The sequence below is a fragment of the Drosophila ananassae genome, assembly GCF_017639315.1.
Source record: "Drosophila ananassae strain 14024-0371.13 chromosome 4 unlocalized genomic scaffold, ASM1763931v2 tig00000241, whole genome shotgun sequence".
In the NCBI taxonomy this organism is placed as follows: Eukaryota; Metazoa; Arthropoda; class Insecta; order Diptera; family Drosophilidae; genus Drosophila; species Drosophila ananassae.
In genome coordinates this window covers 431,814-440,417 of record NW_025319047.1, presented here as the reverse complement: position 1 = coordinate 440,417, position 8,604 = coordinate 431,814, and positions in this window count along the sequence as shown.

The window sequence follows — 8,604 nt, the reverse complement described above, 5'->3', positions numbered from 1 at the left end:
ACCAGTGTTCCGAAAAGTTAACCTCTTTCCTTTGGTCGCAATTAATAAGCCTCCGCTTGTTAATGCAAAATCCTTAATAAAAAAATGTTATTTCGGCTCTAACGTTCTACTCTTCCACGGGCCGACGGTTATTGAATCTATTACGAATCCTTTTCACCGTGCCCCACGTTGGGCGCCAAATTCTTTGTAACCTCCTGCATAGCTGTATCAAAGTTTTTCTCGGGCTGCCATAATAGGCAAATCCAGCTACTGCATAATTTACTAGATACTAGCAACGGGACCCTTATTAAGTGTAGCTCTTTCGGGAGATGGGGTGGGTTTTGCTAATATCAGTAAATTTGATCACTACAAGAATCATTAAAGAGTCCCTACTGAAACTAAATTTCCACTTGATCGTGGAGAACGCACAAAAAAAAAAACCAGAAAACTTGGGGTCATTGCCCCCGAGAAGATAAGCTTAGGAATTGCATGATAACAAGGAGGAAAGAAATCACAACAGAGAAAAAGAAAAAAAAAAAAAAATGTGCCGACAATGATGTTAGAATTCGGACACGGTTTCACTACCCACCCTACCTTAGTCTTAAGAGAATTGTTGTTAAGACCCCAATTATCATTTCTACTCACATTTCCAAGGTCACGGAAATACTGACTTACTCCCTCATACTTCTATTTTTTTTTTTAAAGTAATATATTTTCACAAACTTCAGCTTAACTTTAGGATCTTACAATAATAAAAGAGAAGTAATTTCATGTTCAATTCGGGTATGATCTTAGAATTTTTGGTTAATTAACATTATTGGCTAAAACCTATCTTAATAATATAGTATAATAATAATAATAATAAGGTGGACCTCATTCATTATTTGAGATTTAAAATTGACAACAAATTTTAAGTTGCTAAGTTGCTCTATTTGAGTTCGAATGCACTTGAAGGTTTAGGCTAGCAAAAAAAAACAAATGACGAAAGCAAAACAAACAAGCACCTGCTGTCTGCAAGCTTATCGGCTTGGCAGAGATTATTAGTGGTTATTGATATGAGCATGGCAGAATAGCATAATTGCCCGATTGATAGGTAATTTGTTTTTTTTTTTTTTTTCATATACATTTTTTTTTTCTTTCTTTTAAATCTTACAAACCAGTTCTTAGAATTTTTAACCTCCTACACATTCTGATCTTTTAAAATTTTTCTCTTTTAGGTATTTAGTTATCTTTTAAAATTTTCTCTTTTAGGTATTTAGTTATCTTTTAGGTTTTATTTTTTTGTTCACTCACCCCAATGTGATGATCCTCGATGAAGGCCTTCATGTTGGAGTCTCGTAGAGGTTGGGCTGATTAGTTGAGAGGCTGAATTTCTTAAATATATCTTACAACTACATTATTTCTCTTTTTGCATGCCTTTCCTTATTTACATTTTTGTTTTTCTTTAGTTCAATTCGAGTTCGTAGAATTTAATGTACTTTAATAGAATTCATAATTTCTTTTCACTATATATATATTTTTTTTTTCTTTAAATTTCTAGTTCAATATAAGTTCATACTATTTTAATGTAATTGAATATAATTATTACTATTATTTTTCTATATCTATAATTTCTTTCGTATTCATTTCTTTTACATCTAATTTTTTTTTTTTTTTTTTCAATTTCTAGTTCATTATAAGTTCGTAATATTTTAATGTAATTTAATTCTTGTGTTTGTGAACAACAACCGAAATGTAATAAACGATTGGAAGGCGACTCTCGTTCGCTATTGTATACTTTGATATCGTTTTATATTTATAGGTGATATCCGAAATTTCTCCTATCCGGTGTATCAGTATTGATTTGCGAATAAATGTAGACGGGATAGACTAAGTGGGTGTTTTTTTTTTTTTTATTTTTGATAGGGTTACTCATCCTGATAAAAACTATGTGTAATGATCCAGGTAGGGAATCCAGGTGGTGCGGGTGGGACTCTCGTGGATTTTCGGCCATAGAAGACGCCTTATGGAAACAAGGTTGAGATAAAAATTCGGCTGGCGAGCTTGAAAATCGTTACCTGATCCCAGGCTAGGTTTGTTTGCGACTTTAATGATGTCTTTGCTTTTCTTCTTTGCCCAATGATGTGTGGGGATTTTTCAGATTTACTTTGTGTTATTTTGTTGTGATCAATTTGCACGTGTTTCACCCACTTGATTTATATATATGTTGTAGCTGGTACTAAGGTGTGCGTCTGCTTAGTTTGACAGCTCAAAAAAGAAAAAGACTTTTGAAGGCACCTAATAAGCTGCTAGGGCTAATGTCAAGGTAAGTACTAACGCCTAGTATGCACATTAGGAATGAATAAAACAAAAAAAAAATTGCTAACACCTATCGATAAAAGTGGAGAGTTTCGTTAAGATTAGACGTTATTCTAATCTAATTTTTTTGAAACTCGAATGGGCAGCACAGGTGACCATTACAAACAGTCCAGAGAGTCAGCTCTTTAAGAAGAGGGAGAATTTATACGGATTAAACTTTGCTTTAAGCGAAATACGTAAAAAACAGCACATACTCGTTGTTGAAGGATATATGGACACTATAGCGCTACATCAAGCGGGAATTAGTAATGCAGTTGCTCCGCTTGGTACCGCAATTTCTGCAGAACAGATAAAAAATCTATGGAGATTTGCTAAAGAAATCTCCATCTGTATGGATGGCGATAGTGCTGGACGTCATGCTGCTACTCGAGTTGCAGAACTTGCTCTGCCAATATTAGAGCCTGGATACACGTTAAAGTTTGTGACTTTGCCGAGTAATAAAGATCCATACGATATATGTAACGAACTGGAATACAAGAAAGAAGACGTATTGACTGCGCTTGATCACTCAACAAAACTTCATTCTGAATATTTATGGCATCACATAATCGATAGCAATTTGCAAAATTATGAAAAACTTGCTCCGGAAAAATATTCAATTCTTGAGCACAAGTTCATGGAATATGTAAATACTATTAGCAACAGCAGTATTAGAAGGTATTACAGAGATTATTTTTACAATAAGGCTAGTGAACTAAGAAGTAGCTTCAAAAAACAGATTTTTAATAGTAAAACTAGAGCAACAAAAGGTGAGTATCTTCATAACAAATCTCCAGAGCTAATTGAAGCAGAGCAAAATCAGGCCGTAATTTTGCGTATAGCCGTAGAATTTCCTGAAATCTTGAACCGTCCTATATTTTTTGAGCAATTTTCTCATTTTGAATTTACTAATGAGATGAAAAGATTACAACAGCGTATAATTGATGTAATAAGTAACAAAAACAAACTCGATAAAGAGGCTTTGTTACAAGAATTGAAACAGTTTAACGTTATAAAGTATGTATTTGAAAAAACTAGTGTACTAAATAGCCAACTGAACGAGAGAAAATCTGCAGAAATTGTGTGGAATAATATAGTGTTACTAAAAGAATTAAATGCATTACGAAAAGAAAGAACCGAAGCGAGGCTGAGCGGTAATCTTGACTTAGAAGAAAGGTTAATAGAACAAATAGAGCAAATAGAAAGTAGTATACAAGAAATGCAAATGGAGTTTATTGAAAAGTAAATATCGTCTCGTTAGTCAACAAGAAAATTACAAAATAAGACAATATTTTACATAAGATTGAAATTTTTAACTAATTAAGCCTTCCTCCAACAGCTTTGCCCTGTAGTTTTTGATATGGTTAGGATCACTTGAAAATGTATAATTTTTGTAGTTAGCTCTGCTATGCATATAAAGCTTACTATTGACTTTTATCACATTATCTCACATTATCTCACATAATATGCATGTGAGAAGAATATGAACTGGAAGAATTTTCGTCTTAGTACACGTCTCAACCTAGAAGGGCCTGTAATTGAACAAGTGTACGAGTTAATTACTGCAGTTGATAGTGTTAAAAATAGCTGGCAGATAACGAAAAAACTACTACCACAAACAATTGAAAGATTAACTCATTCAGTTATTGTTACATCTTCTGGCGCTTCTAACCGTATTGAAGGAAATCGTCTAACCGATAAAGAAGTTGAGGATCTATATAAAAACCTACGTGTCAAAAAATTTAAAAATAGAGATGAGCAAGAAATTGCTGGCTACTTAGAAATGCTTACACTAATATTTCATGATTATACGGATATTCCAATTAGTGAGTCATCAATATTGCACATTAACAACCAGATGCTACTTTATAGTGAAAAAGATTTGTATCATAGAGGAAAATACAAAGCAAGTTCTAATAGAGTTGAGGCAAAAGATCAGAATGGAAAAGTTGTTGGTATAATTTTTGATCCCACACCACCTTACCTTGTTAGAAAGGAAGTACAAGAGCTTATTGATTGGTATCACTGGTCCTTAAATAATAAATTTAAGCATCCTCTTATTATTGTTGCTAACTTTGTTTTTGAGTATCTGGCAATACACCCTTTTCAAGATGGGAATGGCAGAACTAGTAGATTGATGACTAATTTAATGTTGTTGCAGCAGGGTTATGATTTTGTATCTATTGTATCACATGAAAAGATAATTGAAACTAACAAACTTGATTACTATTTAGCGCTTAATAAAACACAAAGTAGCTGGAAAAGTGGCAAAGAAGATATTTCCCCGTGGTTAATATTTTTTCTTAATGTACTCAAAACGCAAGCAAATGAGGCGCATTATATTCTTGAGAGGGAGAATACTGAATATTTATTATCAAGAAAACAATTGTTCTTCTGGGAATGGGCACTTAGCCTTGCAGATAAAGAATTTAGTAGAAAAGATGCTATAGAAGCTCTAGGATTTCCTCCAAGAACAGTAGAGGCAATTACAAAGAAACTGCTAGGGATGAAATACTTACAGCGTCTTGGAGAAGGCAAAGCCACTAGATATAAAGTTATTATTTAAAAGTTTTAGTATGTTTTTCAAGATTTTTTTAAATCCAGTCTTATGCACAACTTTGTTTGCAATTTTACATTTTTATTCGATTAAAAATTGCATTTTAGCAATAAAAAACTTACTTATTGTAGGAAAATCTTGTGTTTGTTCTCATATAAAACTATTTATGGAGTGACAATGGTACATGTATTATACTTACATTTCTGATTCGAAAATTTATGCAGTTGTTTCTAACAAGATTGGTCAACAAATTCTATTGTTTAAAGGTGAGAAACAAAGTAATCATCATTTCCAGTATTGCTTTTATTCTACTGTTTTTTATCAGCAGTGCATTTTTAAAAAAAGATCAGGCGGTTCATAGCGATAATGCAACTAGTAGCTTTTCAGTAAAAACTCAAGAATGTGCGCCGCAAAACCGCACTATATATTTAAATTTTTCTGGTACAGTAAATCCCTTACATAGAGCTAGCCTTGTCTCAAAAATAAGTGGTAAGATTATTGCTATTTATTTACCTGATGGTGAAAAGGTAAAAAGAGATGATGTAGTGTTAAAGATAGAAGATTATGACAGGATTGAGCAAGCTCAGAAAGCCAAAGCTTTATTAAAGCAGCGTGAAATTGAGTATGATTCCTCTCACAAACTGAATAAAAAAGGCTATGGGGCACAAATACAAGTAGAAGCAGCTTTTACTGCGTTACAAAGTGCAAAAGCTAACCTAAAAAGGCTAGAATTGGATTTAGAAAATACTGCAGTCACATCTCCTATAGATGGTTATATTGATAAAATCAATGCAAACGAAGGGGATTTTGTTAATGCTGGGCAAAAAATAGCTGACGTGGTTAATTTCGATCAAATTCTTGTAGTGTTATACGTTTCGGAAAATGAAGTAAATAAAATAGAGCTAGGCAGCACAGCTCAAATTAATTTGCTGGACGGAAAAGAATTGGCAGGTGAAGTAAGTTTTATTAGTAAAATTGCTGAGCCTAAAACTGGGTCTTATAGGGTAGAAGTAAAGGTAACTAATAATAAAATGATATCCTTGCAGGGACTAACTGCCAGCGTAAGGCTACCTTCAGGCGAAAGATTTGCATATAAAGTTCCTTCTTCAGCCCTGAGCTTAAGTGACGAGGGTGCTCTTGGAATAAAGATTGTTGATGACAATAATTATGTAGTATTTGCACCAATAGAAATTGTTGATCATGAGAGCGATGGGGTTTGGATAGTAGCAAACAACGAAGGTAAATCCATAAAGTTAATAGTATTGGGCCACCTATTTGTTAAGCCTGGTGATAAGGTTTAAGACATAAGATCCTTTGACCTTACCCAGAAAAAGTGGAGAGAAAGTGTGGAATGTTTTTTACAAAAAGAATGATGCATCAAATTGTTCTGGAATGCAATAGTTAATAGTGACGTTGTTTGTTATAAAAAATTTCTATGTATTCAAATATTGCAGTTCTAGTGTGTTGAGCAGAGTGTTGTGAAGTATCAATAAGTATTTCTCTTTTCAATGAGCTAAAGAAGCTTTCTGCAACAGAATTGTCGTAACAACAGCCTTTATTACTCATCTATATTCTTTACAGCTAAGAGATATTGATACCCTTGCGCAGTATATTGTGAACCTTGGTCACTGTGCAGCAGTAGATTTTTAACAGGTTTACGCCTATTAATGGCCATTAATAAAGAGTTCATAACCAATTGTTTATTTATTGCACTACTCATTAACTACCATACGTGAGAATTATTGCTGCCAAATATAGCCATCCCTCCTTGGTTTTGATGTAAGTAATCCCATACTTTATTTGGTTGATCAACAATAAAGTTTTGATCTAGTATATTGGGAGCTACAGCTCTATTATCTGTTTGTTGTTTTTTAATTTTAAACTTTCTTCTCAGTATAGCCCTGATGTCATTTTTCTGCATAATACTTTGCACCGTTTTCAAATTGCAACTTTTACCCAAAGCCTTCAATTCAGCATGAATTTTAGGAGCTCCATATCTACATTTAGAAACTTGATATATTTTTTGAATAGCTTCGAGTAGCTCTTTATTTGCTGATTCTCTACTGCTTATTTTTCTTGTGGTCCACTTATAGTAGCCACTAGCAGAAAATCCTACATAATTCCTGTACTTTATAGCAGTTACTATATAAAAAAATATTTTACTCTTTTTGACTGGCCAGGGCTTTTTTTTAAATGTCTCTTTCCCTTGTTACTCTTGCTTTGTAAATCAAACCTCTCTTTGTCGTAAGGAGCCATGTTACCTCTACCTGGAAATGCATCTGCTGCCGACTTTTTTTCGTTGTGTTTCTTTATCCATTTTCCTAATAAACCACCCTTTATTCCTAAATCTCTTGCTATTTTTGTAATTGTTTGACCTGCCTTTCTTTGTTCATTTGCCAGCTTAACAGCTTCCAATTTGAATTCTGCCGTATATTCTCTTACCATTTCTAATCCTCCAAAATTTTATTTTACCCGAAAAAACTCTTTTCTTTCTCTCCACTTTTTCTGGGTAAGGTCACTACTGCTATTCCACGTCAAGAACAACCATAAGTTCATTAGGGTTCACATAACCTAAAGCATTTTTTGCTTGCTCATCAAGCAGATCTAAATCTAAGCTTTTTTCATATAAGCCAAATACTTTGTTGTCCAACTTTTCCTTTTCAGAAGAGACATCCTTTAGCAAAAGTTTATTGTACTCGATTTCTTTTTTTAAATCGATTAACGTCAATAAGCCACGTTTACCTGTAATTGTGCTAATGCTGAAATATAATGTAAGGGAAGAAATGAGTAAGGCTGCGCTTAAACACAGTAACTTTTGCTTCTTTTTAGATATAAGCACCGTACTTTCACATATAAAAAATATATAACATGAAAAGGTGAACAAAAAGCTAAGAACCTTGACGCGCTTTACACCTTGGCTTTACCTTATTTATAATGTAAATCTTACCACCCCTTTTCACAACTTTACAATTTTTATCTCTGTTACGATGAGATTTTAGCGACCCTTTGACTTTCATATCTATAGTAAGAATTAAATTACTTTACATTATAATCACTTATCAAGAGTTAGTCAATTGATAACATTTTATTAAAATATTGTATAATTGTTGCTGATACTTCTTCGATCGACTTTTGCGTGACATCGATAATTGGCCAGTTATTCTGTTTAAAGAGCTCCTCTGCTTCTTTAATTTCCTTTTCTACTTTCTCAGGGTTAGCATATATATTATTATCTTCGTTGTTAATTGAAGTAAGTCTATTTTTGCGTATTTCTATTAGCCTACTTACGTCTATTGTTACCCCTATTGTCAGTTTATTTTTTAATTTTGCCAAGTCGACATAAAAGGGTACCCCACTAACAAAAGGAATATTTGCAACCTTATAGCCTCGGTAAGCTAAATACGTACTGGTGGGAGATTTTGATGTACGTGAAACTCCAACCAAAATTATATCTGCTTTATCAATATCTTGAATATTTTGTCCATCATCATGATTAATAGTGTAGTTTATTGCCTCAATGCGCTGAAAATATTCGTTATTTATCTCAGTATGCAAGTCAAGCTTTTCGTCTTTTTCAATTTCAAGATAAGACGAAATTTCTCTAATAATATGTGATAATATTGCTCTATAGGGAATTTTCAACTTTATACAGTTATCTTTTAGATATTTTCTTAGCTCATCATCAGTAATAGTGCATATAACAAAATTATGCTCATCACTTTTCCTATTAA